The following is a 26915-nucleotide window of genomic DNA, read 5'->3' on the forward strand; positions in this document are numbered from 1 at the left end:
TTTAAACAGGTGAGGAAGAGAGAAACAGAAGTGAGCCATTTACTTCTTTAGTTAATTCCAGAGTTAGAACTGGAAACGATGTTTGATATCTAATTAAACTGTTTTAGACCCAACAGATTGTCAAAATGTTCTAAGCAATTACATCAAATTGTCATATTTCTTTCTGGAATCTGTAAGTGACTTGGGGATTAGAGACATGACCTGGCCCTTTCTCTGGGTTAAGTGGGAAAAAATTGCAAATATTGCTACACGCTTTTAAGAAACTTTTTAAAGATGCAGGGGCAAATTGAATTAGAATAATCCTCTCAAATATCCATACCTGTTGTAGAAAGCAGTTGTCTACATAATCCAGATATTTCAGTCTATCCTGGGAAAGAAATTCTGTGAGCATCACACTGCTGGTCCCAGTTTGTCTTAATCTCATGCTAAAATAACTAGCATTTCATTGTGAACCCACTGAAAGAAGAAGGCTGCCCAGGTTTTTCCCAGATTCTGAAACAGGGACATCTGAGTTTAAGCATCAGTTCCATGTTATCTATAAAGTGAATTATCTGAACGCAAAAATAGAGATATCTTTTAATATTGTACAGGAAGGGTGAGCTGCTTTTGTTGTATCTCTGCTATTCATGAGATGGAATATTTGTACGACTGACCCACTCCTTATTTTTGGAGAGTTTTTAAATGATTTATTCATTCAACAAAAAATTAGTCGAGTGAGGCTTCCTGCACTAGGGATATAGCAGTGAATGGCAGCAACAAATACATGTTTCTACTCTCAGGGAGTTTAGTGAGAAAGCTGGACCTTCATAAAATAGTTTCACTTTTGAAAGTATAATTGCAGGCTGGGATACATTCTCCACAGGAAAGAAGCATGATTCGAGGAGGTATGGGAGCAGATACTGAAGGAGCCTGCCCCAGGCTGGAAGGTTTTTCCCTGAGGACCTGATTCTGGATTGAGAAATGATGGATGAGGGAGAGACTAACTAAATTGGAAGGTCCAAGAAGTGGTGGCAGAAGACAGGGATCTGACAAATAGGTCAGAGGTCGTGTAATAGGTCCAGTAAAGGAGAATCAATGGGTTGGGAATGAGAAAATTTGGATTTTTGTCTGTCTTGTTTCCTTTTTTTGGTGTAACTCTGGGAAAGATGGGTTCTTTGGGCCTAATGTCCTTATTTGCATAATGACTGAATTTGTATCAGAGACTCTGAGGGACCTCAGAGTCCCTGAACTAGATTCTTTCATTCATACAAATTGACCAAGCACCTGATGTGTACCGGGTTAATCTGATTGGTCCTGCAGTTCAAAGAGGAATTAACTAGGATCACTGACCTCAAGCAACTTGGTCCAGCAGCGGAGACAAATAGATAAGGCAATCCATTGTGTTGCCATGTTGTGAGTGTCACAGGAAGACAGATGAGAATGGGATTAACCCTGATGGGAGGAGAGGGGCAGTTGGGAAGGCTTCACAGAGTAAAGGACCTTTGACCGAAAAAACAGGGTGAAGTCAGCTTGGGTAGGCAGATGGTATGAGGAAATTCGTGGAGATTGGAAATATTTATTGGAACATCAGTGGGTTAACACTATTCCATACTCTATATCGATAACTTAGTCACGTCCTTTTGAGCCTCTACGTGCACCTCAGACTCCAAGGTTGATTATGAAAATCCTTGCCCTGAGTCTCCTTGCTCCATAAGGCTGGGGAAGAGTAGAAGCAATTTCCATGTTCTGTCTTGGTATCCCATCTGTCAGAAAATGCCCTTTACACAGCAGGGTTGTGGTGACTTAATTATTGTTTGGGAGATATTTAGACATTCAGGTCAAGGATGAAATTCTGTTGCAAAACTGAAAGCACATGAGTAAAATATTGGAAAATGAAGTGGAAGATTTTTTTGTGTGTTTTGTTCTTATAGGGAAAGATTTTAAATGGCCTGACTCTGCTGCCATAGTTGGGTCAGATTGTCAGAAAATTATGTCATGCACCAGAGAAGACAAGAAGAGGCTTTTGAGGAGGTGCTCTAAAATTATTTTCTGTTTATTTGCATAAGTATTTGGCTTGAATAGGAAATCAACATTCCTTGCCAAGATGGGGTTAGCATTCCTATGATGTTTTAAAAGCTGGCCAAGGAATTGGCATGAGAGGAGACAACCCATGCAACTCAGCAAAGAGTTGCTAGAAATTGGGTTGTGGTCATTTAGTCTAAACGTGATTAGAAACAGAACAAAACAAAACAAACAGTATTCATTTTAAAATCTGTTTCTTGCCTACTTCCCAAAAGACTTGTGAGTATTAAGAAAAAACACATGACTAAAACATGACCATTAAAATACACAACAAACTCAAAACCTCCCAAGAAGCTTTGTGCAGCAGCAACTATGTTTTTGCCCAAAAATATTAATTATTTCTAATGTTATTATCATTTGGGGGGCATGGATTTTAGGTGAAAGATTCCTGGCAGTCTAAGCAAAAAAGGAAAATATGGTTGCTTAGCAACTCTTATTGACTGATAAAAAAGGAAACAGGTCACAAACTATGTATAAAATAAATAAGTGACAAGGATATATTGTACAGTGCAGGGAATATAGATAATATTTTATAATTATAAATGGCGATTAACCTTTAAAAATTGTGAATCACTATGTTGTACACCTGAAACTTATATAATATTGTACGTCAGCTATACCTCAATTTTTAAAAAAGGAAACAGATCAGCCTGTTAGGAGATACATTCTTTAATATATCTCCTCTAATATTATGCAGATCTTTACACTATAAGCATTGAATAGTATAATTTTCCATGACTTCAGTAAGCTTTCTAGTGATGGCAAATTCCTTTGCAAGACAGCTTGTTTGTTTTTACATTGACCTTCAGTAAAATCTTATACCAGATCGAAGGCCTTTTTTATATGGGGACATAGCTAAGGCAATCCAGACTTATACTTTCCTATTATGCTTTGATGCAAGGAAAAATATTAATAAGGGATGGATATTATCTTGTTTTGATCAGTGTTTTAAATCTTGTGTGTTCATAAGAACTGCCTGGGGCCCTTGGTAAAATATAGATTCCAACGCTCACGCCAGATTTATTGAATCAAAGTCTCTAGCAAGGGGCCTGGGTGTATATTTAACAAATGCACTGAGTCATTTCTTATGCTCCAGCAAGTTTAGGGAGCACTGCCATAGATGGTTTTCCTTAACTATTTTTCCCTCTCAGTTGGGCTTTGTAGCAGTCATTTTGAGCATAGATTGTGATAGGAGCCTGAGGCAAGAGCATTAAAAGTGAAATGATGAAGCCCAGCAGAGCCAGTTTAATTAGCTGGTCTGGAACCATAGTGTCATTTCCCTTTCTCAGGCAGTGGTGCTTCAGAATGCTGCCCATCACTTCCCGCCTTCTCATCTGCTGTGCCATTGATGCTTTTACCATCTCCGTGTGGCAGGCAGAACGAACATCATACTGTATTTCATCAATTTTAAGATGCACATCTTCCCACAATTTAACATCTCTAAAATTTGTGTGCATTTGAGGACCTAAGATGTACTAATTGGATGACATCTTGCTTTCCTGTCTTAGTGATATATAAAGTAATGGTGCATCTGTATGTTCAAAGGGGTTGAAGATTGATTGGATGAACTGTGATTGTTCCTTTTGTAGATGAGGCATCTGAGGCACGAAGAAGGTGATGTGAGTGTGGAAAACCACTCCTAGTAGAGGGGGAGCCCCATTTCAGACCCAGCTCTCTGTCCTTGTGCTAGTTATTTGTCACTGAATAAGCAATACTGCAAAATTCAGTGGCTTAAAACAGCATTAAACATTGATTCGCTCACACAGTTTCTTGGGATCAGGCATTTGGGGGTGGCTTAGTTGGGTGGTCCTGGCTTGGGGTCTCTCATGAAGTAGCACGTAAGGTGTTGACTGGATCTGCAGTCACCAGAAAGCTTGGCTGGGCCTGGAGGTGCCACCTACAAGCTGGCTTGTTCCCGTGACTGGCAGTTGGTGCTGGGAGGCCCCAATTTATCCCCATGTGGGCCTCTCCACCAGGTCTTGAAAGAGGCCCCCACATAGTGATGGGCTTTCCACCCGCCTCCCCTCCCCACCCCAGCAAGTGATCCAAAGGACCAAGCCAGGAAAATGTTGTGGTGCCTGTTATGACCTTGCCCCGGAAGTCTCGTGCTCTCACTTCTACACATATGATTTGCCACACAGACCAACCCTGACTCCGGGTTCGCGGGAACTATACAAGGGCATGAATATCAGACAGTGAGGGTCTCTGGGGCTGGCTGTTTCCTTCGCACCACATTGCCTTTCCAACATAGTTTGTCCCGACCTGCTTGGCCATCTTATATGCTTAGGTAAGGCTCTTGGAAAACTCTTTGGGGTTTATACCCCATTCGAGCACTTCTGAAACTTTAATGTGCCTACACATACTTGGGGTCCCCTGCTTCAGTAGGTCTAGAGTCTGGCCTGAGACTCTGCATTCTAATGAACATTCTAATCTAATGCCCTTGCTCCTGGTCCATGAACCACACTCATAGTAGGAAAGTGAACTGAGCCAGGCAGGCCTCCAGTGGCCTTCTGCAGGGCTGCCCTGCAACCGGAACTCCTCTCTCCTCAAGGGGTACTTGCCCCCTCCTCTTATTTTGGCCGAGAGACTAATGGTTTGGGGGAAGGAACTAGGGGAACCAGCCCACTTCACTAAGTTGGTTAAGGGAAAGAGAGGCATGAAGCCGATAAGAACCCAGGCATTACTAGGTAGACAGCTTGCTGCAGCTGTGAGCCTCTTCACAATGAAGGTCAGGTTTCAGACAGCAACAGCTGGGTGCTCAAAACAGCAAGGCAGTTAGCTTGCAGGGGGGTGGGATGAAACACAAACAGCGCTTAAAATGAAACGTGTTGTTGCATTACTCAGAGCTCAGATGCCCATCAGTGGAATCCCCGTCCTCCTTTCTTGCCTCTCTCCTCTCTCCCTGTTTAACACACACGTGCGCGTGCGCACACACACACACATTAGCATTTAGGAAACCTTTGGACCTACGGTATATTTCCCTGAATAAAATGGAAGTTAGAGCTGCAGCAATCCCATAAATGCTGCCACACTTTAAGCTGCTTGGCTGAGATCTAGAATGCTGGCCCCGGCACTCTGCCTTTTTCCTTGCCGATGGCAAAACTTCTGTCCTGTGTCTTTCTACACATCAGTTAAAAGGAACACATTAGACTCTAAGCTCAACAAGAGAGGAACTCTTTCTTTTGTTCATTTCTCTCTCTCTCTCTCTCGCTGTATGTACGTATTTAATACATACACGTATACACATGTGTATACATTATAAATAAGGAGAAGAATAAATACACCAACATAATGCGTGGAGAGAGGGAACTCTTGAACCATTTGAATCTATCGGGAAAACATGGTGAGGCCTCTGCAGTGGAACACAGGGCACTCCAGTTTCACATTCTAGTTGTTGTTGGGGACTTTTGGAAGGGGGTCAAGTTTATCACCTACCATTTCTTTATCAGCCACGCCAGTCTATAACTGTAGAAGCTAAAAATTGCTATTTACCGGGCACTTACTGTGGGTTGAGCACACATAATTACATCATTTAATCTTCCGACAACCTGCGCGGGAGGTAATGATCACCTCCAGTTTGCAGAAGAGGAAATCAAGCCTGTGAGAGGTGAAAGTATTTAACGTACACAGCTAGTAGGTGGTAGTTTTGCAGGCCGTCCCAGACCGATTTCAGCCTAAAGCCGGTGTTTAGTGTCCACTGTCACAGAACAAGATGTCCAGAGAAGGAAAAAAGAGAATGATAGCACTATCAGACCCAGAAGGGCTCCCAACACTGAGTCCGTGCACTTACTTTGCATCTGTCCTTGGTGCTGTGAAGGCTACTGAGATGCATTTCATGGAACCTCTGCCCTGGAAGAGTCGATATGTTCATGGAACATTGATAGGAATCGCAGTCATCTGAGGCTACCTATTAAATAGCAACCAGTCCATATACATGGCTGGTGGGAATGCACAATGGCACAGCCACTTTGGGAAACAGTGAGACACTTTATAAGAAAGTTAAACACACACCTCACACTTAACAAATGGCACAGCTGTCATACACCTAAGTATTTACCTAAAAGAAATGGAATTTATGTTAACACAAAGGCATACAGTTTTATTCATACTAGCAAAAACTAGACACAACCCAACTGTGCATCACCTGGTGAGTAGATAAACAAAGTGCATCATATCCATACAGGGAAATACTGCTCAAGAATAAGTAGAAGCCAGCTATTGGTGAATTCAACATGAATGAATATTAAAAGTTCCATGCTAAGTAAAAGAAGCCAGCCATGAAAGGCTATATACTTTGTCACCTATGTGCCCTTCAGGAAATGGTAAAACTATAGGGATAGAAATCGGATCTGAGATTGCCTGGGGCTTGGAAAGGGGATTGACTGCAAAAGGGCATGAGGACATTTTGGGGGGTGATGGAAGTCTTCTGTGTCTTAATTGTGGCTATAGTTATCAAACTGTATACCTTTGTCAGACTCATCAAACTGTATCTGTCAAAGGGGTGAGTTTTATTGTAGATAAGTTATACCTCAATAGACTTGACTTTAAAAAATACATCATTCGGTCCAAACCCACCATTTTCCAGATGGGGAAACAGGCCCCAGATGAGGGGAATGACTTGCTACAGTTGTGAGTTGGGAATACAGGTTTCTCGGCCCCAGTCCTGAGGCAAAAGCAAGCTGGAACCTTGGCCTCCTGTCTCGGTCCATGGCGCATTCCAGGGAGGACTGGAGCACTGATCCTCAGCTCTGAATGCAGCTCCATGGGTGGCTTTCTAAAAACTCACACTCCACTGTGCCGCTCATCAGGCTGTTGACCTGCAATTTGGCTAGAGGTCTCCTCATTAGAGAATAAAGTAAATTAACATTCAGCCAGAACGAAAGCACATAAAGCTCCCATGATGAACTTCTGTGTACATATTCCATTGACTCTGTTGGGAAGAAAAGGCCTCAGTGTAGTACCATTAATTTATTCGGAAGAGTGCCTTGCAAGGCTTTGTCATCCAGTCTAGAAAGAACAAAATATCCCAGAGATTCACACCAACATCTTGTTGCAGAAAGCTGGTGAGATTTGGAGTGAGCCAGACCTGGTTTTAGTTCCTAAATTTCTTACTTCCTCACTTCGTGCCCTTGAGTAACCACTTCTCTGTCTGCAAAATAGTAATCCTAATACCTACCTCTTATAGTTTCTTCAAGGTTTAGGTAGGAGATTGGGAAATTAAGCACCTAGCCCGGCTATGATAGACTTCAGCGCGCAGCCAGCCGTGGGCTTGTGCTTGACACACATTAACTATCATCCCACCCATTGTGGAAATGATCAATCCCAGGGTAAGTAATCTGTCAGCCATTGTACCACCTGGCCAGAACCACTGGGCTGTGTGTAGACTTCAGTAAATGGTTATGGATCTGAGTCAAGTCCTATTTATAAAATAATTGATTATAGAGTTTGGAAAGGAGTGGAATTTTGCTTCTTAATTTGAGAGAAAGCCTTACTTTAACTTTTTTGCTTTTTAAGAAAGAATGGGAAACCATTGAAAACAAAATTAGGGCTCTGAGTGAGTGCCCAACTCCCAGTTGAAGGGAGGGTATTTTTCCCACTCAGACTCCTCTATCTTTGCCCAGAAAAAAATACCCCAACCACTCAAGAGACCTTGAGCTATTTAGGGCCCAGGGAGACTTCCCTCCCACCCCTCAGCAGGGCGACTCTCTGGGGACATTCTCTGTAATCACAAATCATTTTGCCTTCTAAGATTGAGTCTGCTTTAACACTAATGGAAATAGGGTCAACTAGGCTTAGGGTTGACTTTTCTTAAACTTAATTGTTTTTCCTCTTTTATAATTGTACTAATATACCAAGTAAGTTTTTCATCTTTACTTGAAAATTTGTCTCATTCTGTCACACAGCCAGATTTACAAAACACCAACTAGTTTTAATAACCCAAGACAACTGGCAAAATACCAACTGGCAAACTTACCAAAGACAGTAGAATTTGTTTCTTTTTTTGTTTTAATTTTTATTGGAGTGGAGTTGATTTACACTGTTGTGTTTCAGGTGTGCAGCAAAGTGAATCAGTTATACACATGCACGTATCCACTCTTTTTCAGATTCCTTTCCCATAGAGGTCATTACAGAGTATTGAGTAGAATTCCCCGTGTTATATAGCAGGTTCTTACACGCTCTGTCTGTTTAAATTCCTCCATTATATGCTTCATGTGTGTGGACTCAATTTTCCTTTCCCAACTACTGTCTTCCAGTATGAAGTGGTCAGTTACAGGCTCTAGTGCATTCTCTCAAGCACAGTAACAACAATGGTTTAGGTGCCAGAGATTTCTCCGCTGCTCAGGGCAGAATTATCCTCTTGGGTAGTTAGGAGCCTGAGGACTAGAAAAACTGAAGTCAAGCCTAATGGTCAAAGTGGGACAGTCTCCCAACACCAGCTCGGAGCTGTTTCCACTAGCCCACACCACATTCCCTTTGTGTAGGTTATTTAATAAATTCATTTCACAACCCGTAGAGCACAGTAGGAAACAATGCAATTACTGAACCATAGGAACACAGCTGCCAACATCTTGTTGATTCAGAATTGTCCAAACACTTCCATGTGTGGGCGGGACTGATGCAATTTGCTGGTCCAACAGTTGACATTGATAAATTGGAGTTTCGTTTCCTCAGCCTTCTGTTGGAGGTGCTAATGAGCATGAAAAGCTGGAGAAACACAGGCGGGAGAGGAAGAGAGAATCTTGCCTGATCTACATACTAAGTAATTGAGCCTGGATGATGTAGACTTGACACTGCCAGGTAATAGATGGACACTTTTGAAGGCACTAATAGAAGCCAGATAAAATTAGCACTGTGAACATTTTAATTAAGTTCTGCTTGCAGATTGTGTGGGCTGGTATCTTCCTTCATTAGAGGGAATGTTTGCTTTTCCTAATATTCTTTCATATGTTTTCTGAAATATTCTTTTATAGTTCATGCAGCACTAAGCCAAGATTACTTGGCTTCTGGAAGATGAGGAGGTTGGGCCAGATGATCTCTGAGGTCTTTTCTACACTCCATGTTTTTACTTCCTTGGCAAGAGAGTTTGTCTGAAATGAATTGCATTCCTCACACATACATTCATCCAGGCCTCTGTTCTCCCCATTCATTGTTTCCATTCATCCAGTAAGCACTTGGATGCTTTCTCTGTGCCGCTTACTGTGCTAGGCACTAGAAGTAAAGAAGGGAACAGGCCACAACGCCACCAGGCCCCTACACCCAGGAGCTGACATTCTAATTGGGAGCTAGGTAAGTAAGTAGAGTGTATCAGGGATATGCCTGGGGCAACACATGGAAGCAACTAGACGGAATCAAGGAGGGCTGCTCAGAGGATGTAATATTTTAAGTTGCTCCTTGAAATAAGGTGGAGACTGGGGGGAAGAAGAGTGTTTGGATGGACTTTGCTCTGTGTACCTCCCAGGACTTTTTGCCCTAAAGGTCATTTGGCTATCTGTGGGATGTCCTTCCAGTGGAAGTATTTCTGTTAATGCTTTGGCATAGGAGTCAATGATTACTTCCATGACTTTTATATTTTCTCAACTGCTTAATCTTAATTTTATTCAGAAAAAAATTGATTTGAATAAAATGGGTTGGCAAAAGTACTGAACTTTTGAAATTAACCTTTTACGTATACATATGTGAAGTCCAAACCAGCCATGAGTAATCTTTTTCCTATCCTTTCAGCTGTCAGCCAGGAGAGTACACTTATCTTGGAGAGATGCATTTTGTTAAGCCGTGATCACCACCCAGTTAGGAATCCTCCAGCTACAAGTCATTTTAGAGATTATCAGACATTTATTGACTCAATGTTTTTAAAGCAAATTGGATTCATTTTTATATGGCATTAGTCAAAATTAAATCTGTTCTAAACAGAATTTCTTTGCAGGTAATCCTGATTTTTAAAAAGAATGTTAAATGTGTTTGGTTAAAGTTACCTATGAATAGAGAACTCAGGATATTCACTGTGAAACTAATGTTTTAAAAAATGCCAATTTAACTTTGAACGAATACTATAGTAGCTTCTAAATGTGTCAAAAACAACTTCTATCATATTATTATATTCTATCATAGCTGTTTGGTAGAAACCAGAGAAATCAAATGTGAACTGATTATTGGCATTAGTGTGATGGCCAGGCTGTCCTGTAAAGGATTTAGGTTTGTATATTTATAGCCCATCTCAGCAACTCTGTGTGGTCATACTTGACTCTTATACCAGAGTGTCAGTGCTGATCCAAGAATTAGGAGACCTTGACCCGCTCCAGGCTCTGACACTCACTAGCTTTGTGGGTTTTAAGTACTTGTAGTCCTGCTTTGGCGTCCTTGCCCATAAGTGTTCTCATCCCTACAATGAAGTGGTGAGACTAGATGCTCTAAGGACCCTGGTACTTTTGAGATGGATGAATGTGAGTGATGAATGCTTCCTTCCCATTTGCACGCAGAGAAGCAAAGCCATGAAAGAGGAAATGATCCCCTCGTGGCTGTGGGGAGCGTCACTGGCTCAGTAAGAATAGGTCAGCATGCTCCCTTTTAATCACCCTGATAGCACTTACTTGATATTGGATTTTATGGTTCACAAAGCCCAGTGATTTGCATTTGGTCTTACGTTTGTGGGATAACTTCTAGGTGGATATTTAAAGGGCACGAGAGTAATAAAGTTAGTTGGCAAGATCTTGTTTTAATAGTGAATTCTATCCCACCATGCCTATCAAAATGGGTGTCTGAAATGAACTAATATTACTTTTTTTTTTTTTACTGAATCTTATTTTGAAGAGAAACGAATAATTAAAATGAAACAGTAAGAGTTACTCTCCAGGGTATCACAGGTTCTCCTCTTCAACCACATTTAGAAACAACTTCCTGTAGGAGTGAAGTATTTAAGCAGATTCCCTCACTCCCCATTGCCTTTGGATTGATTCTGTTAAGCTTGTTTGTGCTCATGTAATTAGCTTCTGTATGACTTGCTGTGAATAATGTCTCTTGGTAGCCTCACATTTAGGAATGTGATGAATATATATTTGTTTGTTTGGAATCAGATCACATATTTCCATGTAAAAACACCCCAAATAATGCCTGGGTTCATTGGTGCCATTTTAACTCAGTCATCAGCTGAGCCCTAGTACTTGTCTTCTTAGCGTGGGTTGGGGGTAGGAGTCCGTGTAGTAGGAAGGAGGAGCAGTTTTGAAACCGGCACATCATTTCCTTGGCCCGGCCTCTGGAGGCCTCCCTGTCTCTGACTTCTGTCCTCAGGACCTTCCAGCACAAATCACAGTCCACTGAATCAAAGCTCCCATCCCAGCCAGGCAGGTGGTCTCCACTGTGGTGAGAATGTCTCACTTCTATTGAACACATTTATACTAAGGAGGAAATGGTAATTAGCACCTTAACTTCCAAGAAGCGATTTCCATTTTCTCTTTTTAATTGTGAAAATGAACCTGATGGGTAGAATTTCAGGCAAGAGGAGAGGGAAAAGACAGAAAATCCAGGCCTGAAAATCTGTCTCCAGGTTCAATTCTCCCCAGATTTCCCAGCTTCTTTCATTTCTTCACCCCTAGTATTAGAAAGCTTTAGTCCCTTTGCCATCTCCCTGGAGCTGTGAGAAGGAGCTTAAGAAAAGGGGGAAACGGGATGTGGCTACTCGTTCCCACTGACCTGTGCGAGATGTTTGTAAGTCAACTGTCTTCTTCTTTACATATATATATATATATATATATATATATATATATATATATATATATATATATATATAATATATGTTGGTGACACTGCTTGGCATGCAGGGATCCCAATTCCCTGACCAGGAATCAGACCCGTGCCCCCTGCCTGCAGTGGAAGAGCAGAGTCCTAACCACTGGGACGCCAGGGAATTCCCAAGTTAACTGTCTTCTGAATCAGACACCTGGGTTCAAAGGTCAGATCCACAGACTATGTAACTTTGGGCAATTATTTAACCTCAGAATCTCCCTTTCTTCATACCACTCAGGGGCAGCGTAAAGGTGAACAGTAATACATTAAAAATCCTTGGCTCAAAGTAGATGCTCAATAAATGGGCTATGTTATTAAGAGGCTAGGAGTGGTTGGATGATGGCATGAGCAATATCTGGAAGACAGCAGCATCAAGAAGAATTTTCATATCAGTGACATGGACATCGTTATTTCAAGGAGGCATAATGTCGGACTCTTCTGTGTGTGTGTTTGAAATAGATTTCTGGGAATGGAAAACAGGTGGTGAGGCTGCAATGTAGGTACCCCAGGGGTGGTACCTCCAGATGTGTGCAGGTGCGGCCAGCTGAGCTGCTCCCGCAGGGAGGGGGATGGGCCTTTGCAGTGACAGCCCGGGGAGGGGGTGTGCGGGGGCCAGGATGCTGGGGAAGCTTTCAGACACAAGCTGAGCAGTCACCGAGGCATGCGTGCTTTCATCTGCAATCACTTGTTGTCTGTCTGAGGCGAGAATCAATACCAGAAGGAGAAGGCGACGAATCATTCATCGCCCAGAGACTGGCTGTAGATCCAGTGCCCGTTGTTTTCTTTCTAACCACTTTAAAGAAACTTCCACGCACGTCCTTTCCCTGAGACATGGAGCCTCACCACTGGACGCGGAGAGGCCCTTGGAAAGATCTGAAACGAACTTTTGTGTTGTTAGACATTACTCTCTCGGGGGGAATTAAAGATAGATGTATTCTGTCCCATTCTGCTTCAGTTATATCAGCACTCGTCATATTTCGCTTTCTTTTTTCGCATCTGTTCCTTACTACTCATGACGTTTAGAGAAACAACCCATACGAAAGGTCTGTATTTGCCTCTGCGTGTGTCTGTGGGGCATGTGCTTTATACCCATTGCACCCATTACACCCATTTGCTTGCTATATAAACTCACTCTTAAAACATCTCCCCCTCCTTCCCTCGGCTCAGAAACACACTCTTCTCAGTCAGGAAGAGCATTAAAGAGCATCCTGTCCAACCAGCTCTCTTGGTGGCAAGGAGCCGGCCTCTCTTAGGGAGCACCAGGACTGGGCCCTGGGGGTCCTGCTCCGGTTCGGAGCTACTTCGGATCCACCTTCTCCCTAGGGCATTAGCTGGAGGGTCTGCCCTCCAGGCTCCTGCACCTCTGCCAGCCCCCAACATGCCTTGCAATGTCTGGAAAGGGGTAGAGAGAGTCAAATGAGCGAGTAAAGTGGGCATAACGTGAAGTCTTTTTAGAGTCTTTTTGGAATGATTAGAGCAGGGAATTGGGGGGACACCCCCCCAATCCCACAACAGCATTCTGTATAGAGTAGATCTTTTGTAAGCAACTGATTTATTTTTCTGCTGAAGGCCAGCCTCAGGCAGAATTGGGAAATAGCCAGCTTGATAGGATGCAGTGATTTTCAACCCTTTTTATTCCTCCCTTTTAAAACTGTAGGATTCTTACTTCAGATAGAAGCATCAGAGGAAGCCCAATATGTAAAACAGATAAAAGTGGTTCTAGCGGGGGGCGGGAGGCCCAGGGGCTGCCCATCTGGCGCAGGCGCAGTCTCCCTTACCCTTCACACGCCCTCACCCTCCACTCGCTACAGGACCTGAGAAGAGCGCTCCGCCCTTGGCACTCAGTTTGGAAGCCACCATAGCAGTGGAAAGCCCACGGGGCTCAGGCAACCCTGTGTGAGTCACCACAGCAAAACCCTTAACCACTGAGTCTGGCTCTTTTCTTGTAAATTGAAGGTAGAATGTCAGACTGAAAGATTTTGCATATAAGTAGTGAGATAACATATAATATACTTGGTTCGTAGCAGACACTCAGGAAACAACAGGGCTTGTGGGGAAAACAGGGTTAGGAGCAGATCCATCCAAGCCTATTTGAGCTTGTAACCAGGAAATTAACAAAAGCAGTAGCAGTACTGAACAAAAAAAGACAGAATACTCTAATACAGGAGTTTACCGTTGAAAAAAGGTTGAAAGTGGCTTCATGAAAAGGGTTTTAGCGGGGAAGAAAAGGGGGTAAAGCTGTTGAATTGTGGAGACAAAGATGAAATGCACTAAAATCATACAAAAGCATTTCCATGACAGATCACATGCCAATTTGAGTCTCTAAGAATGTGAGTGTCATTCGTTCTGTGGGTTGATGCATTCTGCTGTGTTTGAGCATGTTTTGTTTGATGGCTATTCCTTGGTTGTACAGAATATTAATATAATAATAAAATAATAATAATAATAAAATATTCTTGGAAAATTGCATATGAACTAACACTACTTTTATTGTGCTGACATAATTTCGCTATTTGCAGTCCGAACTAGTTCATATTATAAAGACATTCTGTATCAGGATGGACTGTTTCTAGATCTCAGTAGCCTAACCCCCAGGACTCGGGGGGACACGGGTGAGTCCGCAAAAAACTTATCTTGTGTGAGGCTTGGGAATGAATTCAGATAGCTGTCATACAAGTCACCTCATAAATCTCAGAAAATATCAGGTTAATCAAAAAGATTGTACAAAGAAAGAAAGGAAATAACATATGTGAACATGGGGAGTTAGGAGGCAGAAGCTTTTAGATGGAGTTGGCCGGATTTCAACAGGCAAGGATGGAGGGTCAAAAGGAGAGAATGAGCAAAGGCTTGGGAGCTGGAAAGCAAGGACATAGTTAGGGGACCAGTAGAGTTTGGAGGATCCACTTTGGGGCTGGAGCCACTGAGGAAGATAAGGGAGCAGTAAGACCCATGTTGAAATGGAAGTTGGCCTCAGAATGTGGGAGGCCCTTTTTAAAAAAATTAATTATTATTATTATTTTTTGCGGTACGCAGGCCTCTCACTGTTGTGGCCTCTCCCATTGCGGAGCACAGGCTCCGGACGCGCAGGCTCAGCGACCATGGCTCATGGGCCCAGCCGCTCCGCGGCATGTGGTATCTTCCCGGACCGGGGCATGAACCCGTGTCCCCTGTATCGGCAGGTGGACTCTCAACCACTGCGCCACCAGGGAAGCCCAATTAATTATGTTTATCAATATTTTTTGGCTGTGCCTCATGTCATGTGGGACCTTAGTTCCCTGACCAGGGATTGAACCCATGCCCCCTGCAGTGGAAGCACCAAGTCTTAACCACTGGACCGCCAGGGAAGTCCCCTGGGAGGCCTTGGCTACAGGGATGGTGGCCACCCTATAGGATTTGGAGCAGGTGAGTGATGCGATCAGATCCGACCTTGAAGGAGCTCCTTTTGGCAGCTTATGCTGGGTGGTGGTGAAGGGGAGTGGAGTCCAGTTAAGAGGGGTTGCAGTTGTCCTTGTGAGAGACATGAGGGCTTAAGTTCAACTGTGACAATGACATACAGTGGCAATAGGATGTATGGGGAGGGCATGACACAGCAGACATTTTAGAGACAGAATCTCAAGCATTTGTCAACTGAATGGATGGTGTAGGGCTCTGGTGATCTAATGATGACAAATGTACTGTTTCAGTAGTGATAGCCAATACGGAGCTTGGTTTTGGAATGTTTGAGAGCTCAGGCTGAGGGCTGGCAGGGCTATGGCACACCTGGGTTCTGGGACTGGTCTACACTGAAGTGTGGGCCAAGGTTGTGGCCCTTAGGTTACTGCTGGGTGATCCATGCAGACAGAATAAAAGAACTTGCCCTCAGCTCTGGGAGGGGAGATGGTGTTCCCTAGATTGAGACCTGCCCGAGCCCCAATCACTGCTCATGTTCTGATCCTAGGACCATAGCATTTTTACATTCGAAAGACCTTAAGGATCATCTTATCTCTAAACCTCTTGCTAGATGGAAAACTATGACCCATGAGGGTTAAGTGTGTGTCCAGGATAAGTCAGAGGCAGAACCAGACTAGAACCCAGGACTGTCACTTTCCAGTCTTTTAAGGAAATCTTTTAAGTAATGGCTGTGTATTAGAGTTCTCCAAAGAAACAGAACCAGCAGGATATAAAAGGATATTTATTATGAAGAATCGACTCATGCAATTATGGAGGCTGAGAATTGTCACTATCTGCCGATTGCAAGCTGGAGACCAGGAAAGTTGGTGCTATAATTCAGTCTGAGTCTGAAGGCCTGGAGGGGAGTCAATGGTGTAAATCCCAGTCTGAGGGTGGGACAAGATGAGATGAGATGTGCCAGCTCAAGGAGTGAGGAAGGAAAAAGAGGGTGACTCCTTGCTTCCTGCACCTTTTTGTTCTGTTCAGGCCCTTGACAGATCAGATGATGCCCACCCACACTGGGGAGGGCCATCTACCTTACTGAGGCTACCAATTCAAATGCTAATCTCATCTGGAAACACCCTGCAGACAGCCCCCCAGATTTGGGCATCCCCTGATGTAGTCAAGTTGGCATCTCAGGTGAACTCTCATAGGCTGTTAGAATTGTTGATCCGTTACTTTGTTCCTCCAGAGTAGTTTCTAATTTTTCAAAGTTTTAATTTACCCATTTCTTCTTTTGACCCTCATTTGATCTCATCAGTAGAGAGACATTGTTCCTCTTTCCAGGTAAGCAAATTGGGCATGACAGGTAATGAACCTTCCTCACCACACAGTGAATTAATGGAAGATCAGGATTAGAGCCTAGATTCCTTAAACTGATTCCATTTTCTTTCCTGTAATTGGATTGTAAATTTTGTGACGGTGCTAAACCAGTTCTAAAAGAGTAGTCCTGGACCAGCATCAGCATCAACTGGGAACTTGTTAGAAATGCACATTCCCAGGTCTTCCACCAGAACCACTGAATCAGAAACTCTGGTGGCCGAGGCCCAACAATCTGCGTTTTAATAATTTCTCCAGATGATTATTCTGCATGCTCATTAGAGAACCACTGTAGTTACAAGACAGAATCTATTCAGTATCAAGGATTTCACTACATTTTGTTCATATACCAAATTCCCAGAGAACAAAAAAGATTGTATTAAGCTAAAACTGACCATAAAAATCAGTACGTCTGTCTTTTCTTGTTCCTCCCGTTTCCCTCTCTGCATCACTCCTACCAACCAGGTACTTTGCACTGACTTTTCATTAAAAATGCTTTCTGTCCCCTACAAAGTTGGCAGAGTTGTCATGAGCTTTGATTCATTCAACCCACATTACTTGACAAACGTGGGGAAACGAAAATCAAAAGAAGAAAACAAGAAGGGAGGGAGGGAGGGAGGGAGGGAGATGGTTGAACAGATAGGCAAATACTGGAACATTTCCTTAAAAAAAAAAAAAAATCACATGCCCAAACAGCAAGGTAAAAGCCAGTAATATTAATTGACCCAGAGAAGTGTGAACAGAATGCTATTTTAAAAAGAAAATTACAATTTCTCAGCATCTGCAAAGTTCCGGAAATTGTATTGGGAGCTTTATGTAACTGTTTCAGGCAAGTCTCATAATAGCCTTGTGAAAGAGGTAGTATTATCCTCATTTTTTTTTTTTTAATGGGGAAACTAAAGTTTCAAAAAGTTCAGTACACTTACCCAAATGTCACAAAGGTAATAAATCATGAAGCTAGGGTTCACATTCAAGCTTTTCTATATCCTGAAATTATGATCTCCCCATCACATCATCCACATTATCTCTTAGGGTATCTTCCTTTTCCATATGCCTTCTTTACCTTAAAGCTGTGGAAATTTATCAGTGAATGTATGACATCCATCCCACTATTTCAAAAGAATTGCTGCAAGCAGCACGCGGACACTGGGGATTCACCGATAAGAAACACTGTATCTGAAACCCAAATCCATTTCGGACTCACTTAGAAAGCATATCAGTAAAATCAGGTATGAATTTTAAAAATTTATATCCAACCTTCAGGCCTTTCTCCAGTCATTTGGCTTGGAGCCAGTCCGAAACCTTAAAGAAAAAGGAAGGCACGACCTCTAGTGGAAACATGGAAAATGTCCTATGGTTTTGCTTGAGGGTTTCTCCCCAAACCACCCTTCCCCCCTTTTAAAATGAATTTATGGAAATTTTCATCTGAAAGGTACTCTCATGACAAGACTTGGGTCAGTGCACAAATGTCATTTTCGTAACGACCTTAAAATGAGATTTCTCCATCTCACAGTCACATCACACTTGGGTTTGAGTCCTTAAATGACCTCTCTCAAGCTGGCACTACTTTTCAAAAGAATGCTTCTCATTTAGTCTTTTTCCCGCTTCACTAGAAAACCTAATCTCACTGGATTTTTGGAAGGGACACAGTATGCATATGGGTGTCTGTATTAAATCCACCGTGTCTAAATTCACCTCCCGGGCAGTTGATAGCTTTGGAGATTGTACACTTCTGTCTAAACGGTGTGATCTTTGATTTCAAGGACTGAGCTGTGATTGTGCCCATAGCCACAGGTGTATGGCTGGGCTGCCGAGTCATACCCCTTGACCCACATACGTGCTCCCGAGTGAGGGTGGTGCTTGGGCAAAGTACCCTTAAGGATTTTGGTCGATTCCACAGTTGCTTTGTCCAAGCTTAAGATTGAACAGAAGACAAAAATCAGCCACTGTCTGATAGGTAGAGGGAGTTAGAGGGGTTGAAAAAATAATTGGCAGGAATCTAACAAAAATATCTTTTTCATTCAAAGCAAACTGAATAACTTGGAGGTTGGAGAGGTAAATGAGTTCCCCAGGTGTGAGGCATGAGAGATGTCTCGTCTTTCCTGAATCTCAATTACTGACATGTTTCCAAAAGTCCCACCAAAGTTGTATCTCTCCTGATTTGAAGGGTGGTTAATCTCAGCTCTTGAAGATTTTTGAAGTATCACTGGCCCAGTGAACCCCTTCCTCTAACCAGACAACTCTGCCTTTTCTTGAGTCCGTGTAATAAAACTTCCTGCTTTGAAATTGAGGGAGGGAGCAGGCAGTCTCCATTTTTAAAAGCATTTAAAGATTTGCTAGTTTAAAACACATATGTCTCCTTAGAGATTATGCTTCAGTCCTTCTGGTGTGGGATGGGGGGACCCATATTTTCCCACCGTTTGGTTAGTGACCCCGGCATGAAGTGGAGAGAGCCCTTGACTGAGGGTCAGAACTTTGCGTTTGCTTCTCAGTACCTGTGCCAGGTCCTGTGCTGTGTCACCCTTGCCCTTTGGGCCTTAGCAACATGTTCTGTCCCATGACAGGTGGAGTACAGAACTTTGGAATTCATTTCTGTCCCCAGTAATCTATGATTCATTCCCATTCTTTGTGCAGGGTACACACAAGTTCAGCTTCATCCCTTGGAGTCCAAGAGTTACCGAATTGGCAACTGATTGAAACAACTCCTTCAACAGTATAAAGCTAAAAAACAAAAAACAAAACCAACCCCCTTTATATCTTTCTTAGCCACCATTTTAGTTTACAATCTCTGGCTAGAATATCGAATTTCCCTTTTCATCCTCATACCACTGACTCTTGCTCTAGTTTTTGATGGTTGGAGGAAAAGTAGGCGAAAGAAGCCATTTTCAAAGTATCACTTGCGCTTGTCAGCATGAAGAGACTTCCTTTTTAACTTTCTCTTTGACTTTTTTTTGTGCATGTGCCAGCCTGGATTTAAAAACACTGCAACAAATTGACCCTCTTTCAAGTGATCTACTCATGCTTTTAAACTGCAAATTTCAACCTCCTGCACAGGGCTTTTTGACTAGTTGTTTTTTAAGTCTGACTTCTTTTGATGTGAACATTTTCACGCTCAAACAATAAAGTATGGTTTCATCCAGTCATTGAAAGTAATTATCAGGTAGACAATTGTGGCTCAGAAGTAGATTCTGCTCTTTATTAGTGTGTCAGGCTGTCAGTACTTTTTTCCAGGTCTGTTTTCCTTGGAAATATTTATTTGATCCCCTCGTCCTTCCTTAAATTTTAGGTACGGGTGTAATTGTACTAATCTGAACTTTTGTATGGAATGTTCCAGCTTTATACAGTGGAAAAACTTTTAAGACTTGTTAACTGAGATATTATTTTTTGAAGTAGCAGATTTTTAGGATGTTACTACTTTGTTCTTTGGAAACTTGATTTGAGGGTATTAGTCTAATGAAATAACATTTTTTTTCAAGTTAAATGAAGATAAGACAATATAGACAAGGGGGTCATCGCTACTAATAGGTGTTATAACAATATGTGGAAAATTAATTACTAATTTTAGGTATCTCATTATTTGAAACTTAAAGACGAATTATTTTCTAGGGATGATGTGTGCTTGTTTAGCAGGTGTGGTTAAGGAAAGAGGGGCATTTTGTCAGTAACCCAGTCAGTCTAGGCGTAACTCAGACCTCTAGGTTTATCATCCGTAGGTTGCCCCTGGCAGAGCAAGCTTTACATTTTCAGCCCTTTCTTTCTCCTTCTGCTAACTCTGTAAGAAACAAATTGATAACCTGGTAAAGAACTCAAATAACACCCCCTTCCTTCTTTCAAAATAATTGTATGTGATCAGACTAGTTTTTAATCTTGTTCAGGCCAAAGAACTCTGTGGATATTTTGTACACGTATCTTGGCTAGTCACTTAGCTGTCAAGAGCCAGCTTCCACGCCTGTACAATGAGAACCCTAGTGTTCTTCACTGCATTATTGCTGAGAACAAATGAGAAAAGGATCTGGGAACTACAAAGCATCATACAAAGTAAGGCAGTGTTTATCTGGATTATTTATTGATTGAAGCCAGGTTTAAAAAAATCAATTCCATCTTGGCTCCTGAAATCTTTGAGTGTGTTATTTATAGTCAGAATGAAACAGTTTTGCAGAAAGAGTGGTGCCTTAAACCTCATACCATCAGAAACTGTTTACTCTGCCTTCTCTCTCCCTTATTCCTGGCACCTGAAGCTTTATTCATGTTTTTTTTGTTTTGTTTTCATCTCAGCTGCAACCGATGAGAGCTGAAACTGTACTTTGCAACAAGGTCTTCAATATACTCTTAAGAATCGTTTGCCAACCATGTTGCCTGCCCAGACAAAGCATCTTTCAGCCTGGGCTCCGCGTAGGTGGAGCACATCAGCTCCCGAATAACCAGATTTCCTCTGGGAGACCAAAAGGCAAGGTTTTGAGTCGCTGAGGGCAAATAGGCCCCGGAGTGGTGCTTTAATATAGTCTTATCAAGTCTTAGCCCTTTGCTAAGCCTGTTTCCCTAGAGCTTTCTTTGGAGGATTTTGTGACTTTGGTTCCAAAAACTCTTAGTAAAAGAATGGAGTATGGGCGCCACCTCCTGGCAATTATTGGGAATTGCTTTATAAGACGGAATCCGTTTATTTACGTGGTCTGTTCTGGGGCATCAAAGGAAAAATGCAGTTATAATCTTTTTTAAAAATCAGGTATTAGACTATGATCTTAGCTCACACTGTAATTATATAGTAGCTTTTCAAAAATCTCTGGCTAAGGTTGTTGGCTGCAAATTGGTGCTTTGGAAAATGTCCTAGAGTTAAATTATTCTCAGAGGACAAGAGGAGATGCCTTTAGGTAGTTACCATGTTTATAGTCAGCTTATTAACAGGCTCCTAGTTTCTTCTCCCTTCCATCTCTTCTGAGTATGTAATAGGAGTCCCTTGGTTGCAGATATAGTGGCTCTGGGGTCTCTCATCATGTCAGGAGGTAACAGTGTCAGACTGACAGTGTCAATCCAAGTATCCAATCTGAAAATTTTCACCCTTGAAGATTCCAGTAAACCCTTGATGTGGTAGCTCACTTGGGAGGTGATTGTGAGAAGCACGAGGGAGGGAGTACATCAGTTGAGACGGAGAAGGGAGAAAAGCCAATTAAGGGACTGTTCATGAGCAGATTCATCTTGTGGGACCCTCTGGGAAGTTGTATAGAACTCAGAATTGTCCCACCAGAGTCTGGGGAAGCGGGGCACTTGTCTGCTGATTCCTGCCCTCCCCTGCTGTTGGATTAAAGTAAGTAAGTTCTCCTGCATGAACTCCCCTGCACTTCCCAGTGGTGCCAGAGCAGAGATGACCCTCAGGCCAAAGAGCAGAATCATTGGCCTTAAGGAGGGAAGTTGCCATCTCACAGGAAACCGCCTGCCGTGGCTGCAGGTGCAGGGCATCAACAGCCTGTCCTACACATGCACACACTCATATATTCACGCATATTAGGAAAAAGGTAAAATCAGTGAAGTCAATAATAGTAATAATAAGTAATCATCTTAAATCTTCTTTAGATATGAAAATGGTGGTTACAGTTTTAAAAGGTTTTGTCAGTCAGACAAACATTTTGAAGTGTTTTATGGGTGAAATGGTATAATATCTGGGCTTTGCTTTAAAGAACTACAGCCAAAAGTGTGTGAATAAATGAAACAAGCATGGCAAGCATAATTGTTGAAGCTGAGCAGTGGGTACATGGTGATTCATTATACTGTTAGCTCTACATTTCTGTATGTTTGAACATTTCCAAAGTAAACTCATTTTAAGACAGGACTTTTGCTAGCCAATGAAGTTTTAAAATCCTTTAGCTGGGTCTTTATATAAATTGCAACCATTTTTGAGCTAATGTAGCAACTCTGAGTGTGTCGTGTAGACCACAGCTACACTACACTGTGGAGTCCCTTTTTAATCAACAGTGACATAGTTTCTCAGGCTGCTGAGTCACAACGGGCATGTCTCTTATTGAGACTCAGGATAACAGTTAGGTTGTTTAGATTTGATTTGGGTTTGGGTTGCTTTTTTTTTTTTTTTTTTTTTTAGAGAAGGCACAGAATTCGTCATGTTTCTTTCCCCGTGGCTTAGTGTGCCTGAGCTGAGTTTTGCACAGAGGAAAAAAGTGACGGTGGTAGATACTGCTGTGTCCACAAATGAAAAAGATTTAGAACTCAGTAACAGCTTCTGGCTTTGTGGTTAGTATTTCCCTTGGTAATGATGTCCTCAGCCACTCCCAGTCTAGTAGTAAAAACTTAGGGGATAGGACTTTAAAATTTAGGCTTTGCTGTTGGATTAAAGTAAGCAAATTAAACTATGCATCTGAATATATAGGAACATTTTCAGAGTTTGTCATGGGGGACTGAAAGAATTCCAAGGATGCCCTTGGAATTAAAATACTTGTGGAATGCTCTTTCAGAATTGTCTGAGTTAAGTATGCAGCACAAATACGTGCATGCACACATGGCTGTGTGTCGCAGCACTAGATACTCACTTTTTTTAAAAATAAAAAGTCATCTATAATCTTGTCTTTCCCTATAATCCTTGACCCATTTTGCTTATAATACTTCATTTCCCAGGGATGGCTAAAATGAGCTTTTAATCTGCTTTAAAAATCATTTTACTCCAAAATAGAATTTGTTTTATTTTTGGACAGAGAAATAAGCTTCCACTAACTGTTTCTTACAGTGTTTCATGTGGCAATTTTAAAGGTCCAAAGATATTAAATTATTTATCCTCTCAGGAGAGCCCATTTAATGCTGGAAAGCATCACTGGGATAGTGAAAAGAGTATGGAATGAACCTGAATTTTCATCCCATTTCCGTTTTTATGGCCATGAACGATTTATTCGACTGTTATTTTTCTTGATTTCCTCATCTGTAAAATGGGGATAGGATGATCTACTTCCAAGTGCCAAGAGGATAGAAAGAAATGACACAGGTGAGACATTCAGCCTATGCCTCAATGCATAGTAGAGCCAATCAATGTTTGTACCCTTCTCGGAGAGCCCTTGATATGAGATGTACATACTTTGAAAGTGTGCTTTGTAAAGTCAGTCCTTCTTTTGTTCTGATGTGTGTTATTGCTACTACTGTGACCTCTTCTTTTAAAATCGGTGGAGTTGGTTGGAGGATTGTGATAGCAGCTGGGTTCCAGGTTAGAAATGACAGAGTAAAACAGATGAGAGAGAAGACCTAAAGTCCGTTTCTCCTTTACCAGGACAACTCATCACATATTTGAAGATGGATCTCACGGTCTTCTTGAATTTTTCATTCTCCAGGCGAAACAATTTGCAGTCCTCCTCATCCTCTTCTATGTTTTGGCTAGGACCTTTATTCACTTCCTTCAGAGTTATTATCTCAGCTTATAATTATATGTTCATTAGTGTGTGCTTATTTGGTTAGTGTGGGAGTTGTTCATACTGCTTATCAAATATTTCTGGCTCTCTGCTTTCCCAGCATGAGGTAGAACTGCAGTTTCTTCCCTGGGGTTGGGTGGGACTAGTTTTGGCCAGTGATGTGTGAATGAAAATGACATATGCCCTTCCCAGGCCAAGGCATTTAGCTGCCGAAAAGAGATCCCCCAGGGCTTCCTTTTCCTCCAGTAGAGGGCCTGTGAGTTTCTAGATGAGGGGTACTGTAGCCACCTGGGTCCTGGATGAAGGAAAGAAGAGCGCTAGCCAGCAACCTCCGATGGTCACGTTGCCTCCTGACTTTGTTGTTTGAAGTCACTGAGGTTTTAGGTTTGTTACTCAGCATAATCACATCTCTCCTGATTGATACAAATGTAACTGATACAAATGTAACTGGCTTTCTCGCTCCACATAAGGACCATGTAGCGGAGACAGTGTGTTTCTTTTCACTGTTGTGTCTTCAGTATCTGGCATAGTACTGGCTCCGAGGAGGCACTGATACTTATGGGTCACATGCATGAATAAGTCAAACCCAAGTTTTGAATCCCACCACCATCCTTGCAATTTCCTAGACTTGGCCTCCTTCATTATTCCTCTTCTAAAATCTAGAGCCTCCCCCCCACCCATCAAACCCAGACTTCCAGTTTCAGAGTACTTAAGTAGTTGGCATATACATCCCCAAATGAGAAAGGAATACAAACCGGACTCAGCTGGGTCACAGGCTGAAGGAGGGTACATTTGACTTAATGCCGAACATCTCCATTAGAAGCTTCTTGCTGCTTCTGAAGATCAGGAGAGAGGTAATCTGGTCATCACTGGTATATTTCTGTATCCTTAGGTAGCCTTATGGCGTCACTCTTTTCACTTACTACTGTTTTTATCTTTCAAGAATGAACCTTCTAAAATGATCACTCCTTTTGTAAACTAACAACCTATCTTTCATGCCCTCCCTGTTATAGCTGTAGGCGGCTGCTAGGTGGGGCTAATGAGACACTCCTTTGAGTCTTGCCAATAAGTCTTGATTGGCAGAAACCATGAGTTTTTAAACTATCCTAAGAACTAAAAGGAGGAAAAGGGCAAGACTTATTGGATGGGAAAAATATTTTGCTAATGTGGGCACATGCGCAGAACCCTCTGTTTATTGACTGCCAAGTGAGTACCAGACCACACACTAAGTAATTTGGTGTGCATTTTCTTGTTTTATCCCCATGGCCACCCAGCAAACTTTTAATTGTTATTCCCCAATGTCATTTAAGGAAACCTAGGCCCACAATGTTTAATTAGGTGGGTCCTGGATGAATCGGACTGGGTCCACGTCTAACTCATGTTCATTCTGTTCAGAATAGCTCAGTAGCGCTTTCCTGGTGGCGCAGGGGTTGAGAGTCTGCCTGCCGATGCAGGGGACACGGGTTCGTGGCCCGGTCCGGGAGGATCCCACATGCCGCGGAGCGGCTCGGCCCGTGAGCCATGGCCGCTGAGCCTGCGCGTCCGGAACCTGTGCTCCGCAACGGGAGAGGCCACAACAGTGAAAGGCCCGCGTACCAAAAAAAAAAAAAAATTGCTTAGTAAACTTTGCCAAAGCCCACCAGTTTTTAGAACTTGAGTTTTAATTTTTAAGAAAGAAAATAATGAAAGATTAGAGAGGCTTTTTTTTTCCAACCTGACTTTTGGATGATTTTATAGAGATATGCTGATAGTATTTTCTATTACATTATATGGAAAATCTCATGATTCCCAATTTGTGATTGATGATGTAGTCAAGTTGACTGAGCCAAATGATGCATCCAACCCACAGTTGCCTTCTAATCCCAAAGTCTGTATTAGCCCCTGCAGTAGTAAAACCTTGACTGCAGGAGCTCATAGACTATTGACTGTGAGAGCATCTTTCATTTACTGACATGCTTTGCCAGTTACTGTGCCAAATGTTGTTATCTCATTAAGGAAGGACAATGAGCCATGAATACAACCCACTATGATTATAGGTGTAGAAAGTGTTAGGGTAAGAATTCAGATCAAGGTCCTTCACAGGGGTGTATAGGTTGTTCATTTTGCAGGGCACTTGTTCTGAGGGAACACGAAAGGGCTGGAATACAGCCCACCTTCTACTGGCCAGGCTGTGCACCATGCTACCCAATGGCAGCCACTAGAGGAGGCATCCCTGGGCTAGCTTCAGTCTGGGTGCGGCTGGAGGAGAGGACGCTCCGTTCGTTTCCCTTCATCTAACATGTTTTGTAGGCCTTACACATGCTTAGAGGCTTTAGATAGATTATCAACTCTGTGGAATAGGAGTTGTTTGGCCAAGCCAGTTTTATAGATGGTGAAGAAAGGGAAGACTATATGGGGAAAATGAACTAAATATCTACAGTGTGCTTAGGCATTTCATATCAACTCTAGAAGTGCAGTTTTATGGTTTTATTTGTTCATTTTGAATAGATGAGGAATTGGAAGCTCAGAGAGGTTAAATAACTTGTCAGGCTTACTTAAGTAGTAAATGACAAAACCAGGATTCAAATCCAAGCCTGTCTTGCTCTGACTCCAGTGTTCTTGCAGACATAATTAGTGTCAAGATGCGAAAAGATCAAGGAAGACTTCTTTGAGGAGGCATCTTTTGAATCAGTCCTATTACTATATATATTTGGTCAATAGGTTATTACCATACGTGAATTAATCAGGTCTCTAAAAAGTTTAAATAAAATTACCTGCAGTTGTCTCAGAAGTTATGCCAAATAAAACAGACTCTTTGACTTATAAAACATACTATAAAATTGTTAATATTAATGATCACTCAGCAGATAATTGAAAAGCTAGGAAGCTCCACTGGTGTTTTACTTCTGTATTTCCTGTGTCTTATAGTGTATTTATTTGGGAATA

General features: G+C 42.2%; 1 protein-coding gene across 5 annotated transcripts in view; it reads left to right on the forward strand.

Moving 5' to 3' along the window:
* The window catches only part of MB21D2 (Mab-21 domain containing 2), a 111849-nt gene that overhangs the window by 76666 nt on the left and 8268 nt on the right, over nt 1–26915 (forward strand). Inside the window, exon 2 of one of the 5 annotated variants that reach the window (XM_082624539.1) lies at nt 8734–8859. The exons of the other annotated variants lie outside the window; for them this stretch is intronic. The gene's annotated coding sequence lies outside the window, so the exon portion shown is untranslated. The remainder of the gene's footprint in view (nt 1–8733; nt 8860–26915) is intronic. 5 annotated transcript variants of the gene reach the window in all.

Source organism: Mesoplodon mirus (assembly GCF_964341445.2).
Source record: "Mesoplodon mirus genome assembly, chromosome: 6".
Lineage (NCBI taxonomy): Eukaryota > Metazoa > Chordata > Mammalia > Artiodactyla > Ziphiidae > Mesoplodon > Mesoplodon mirus.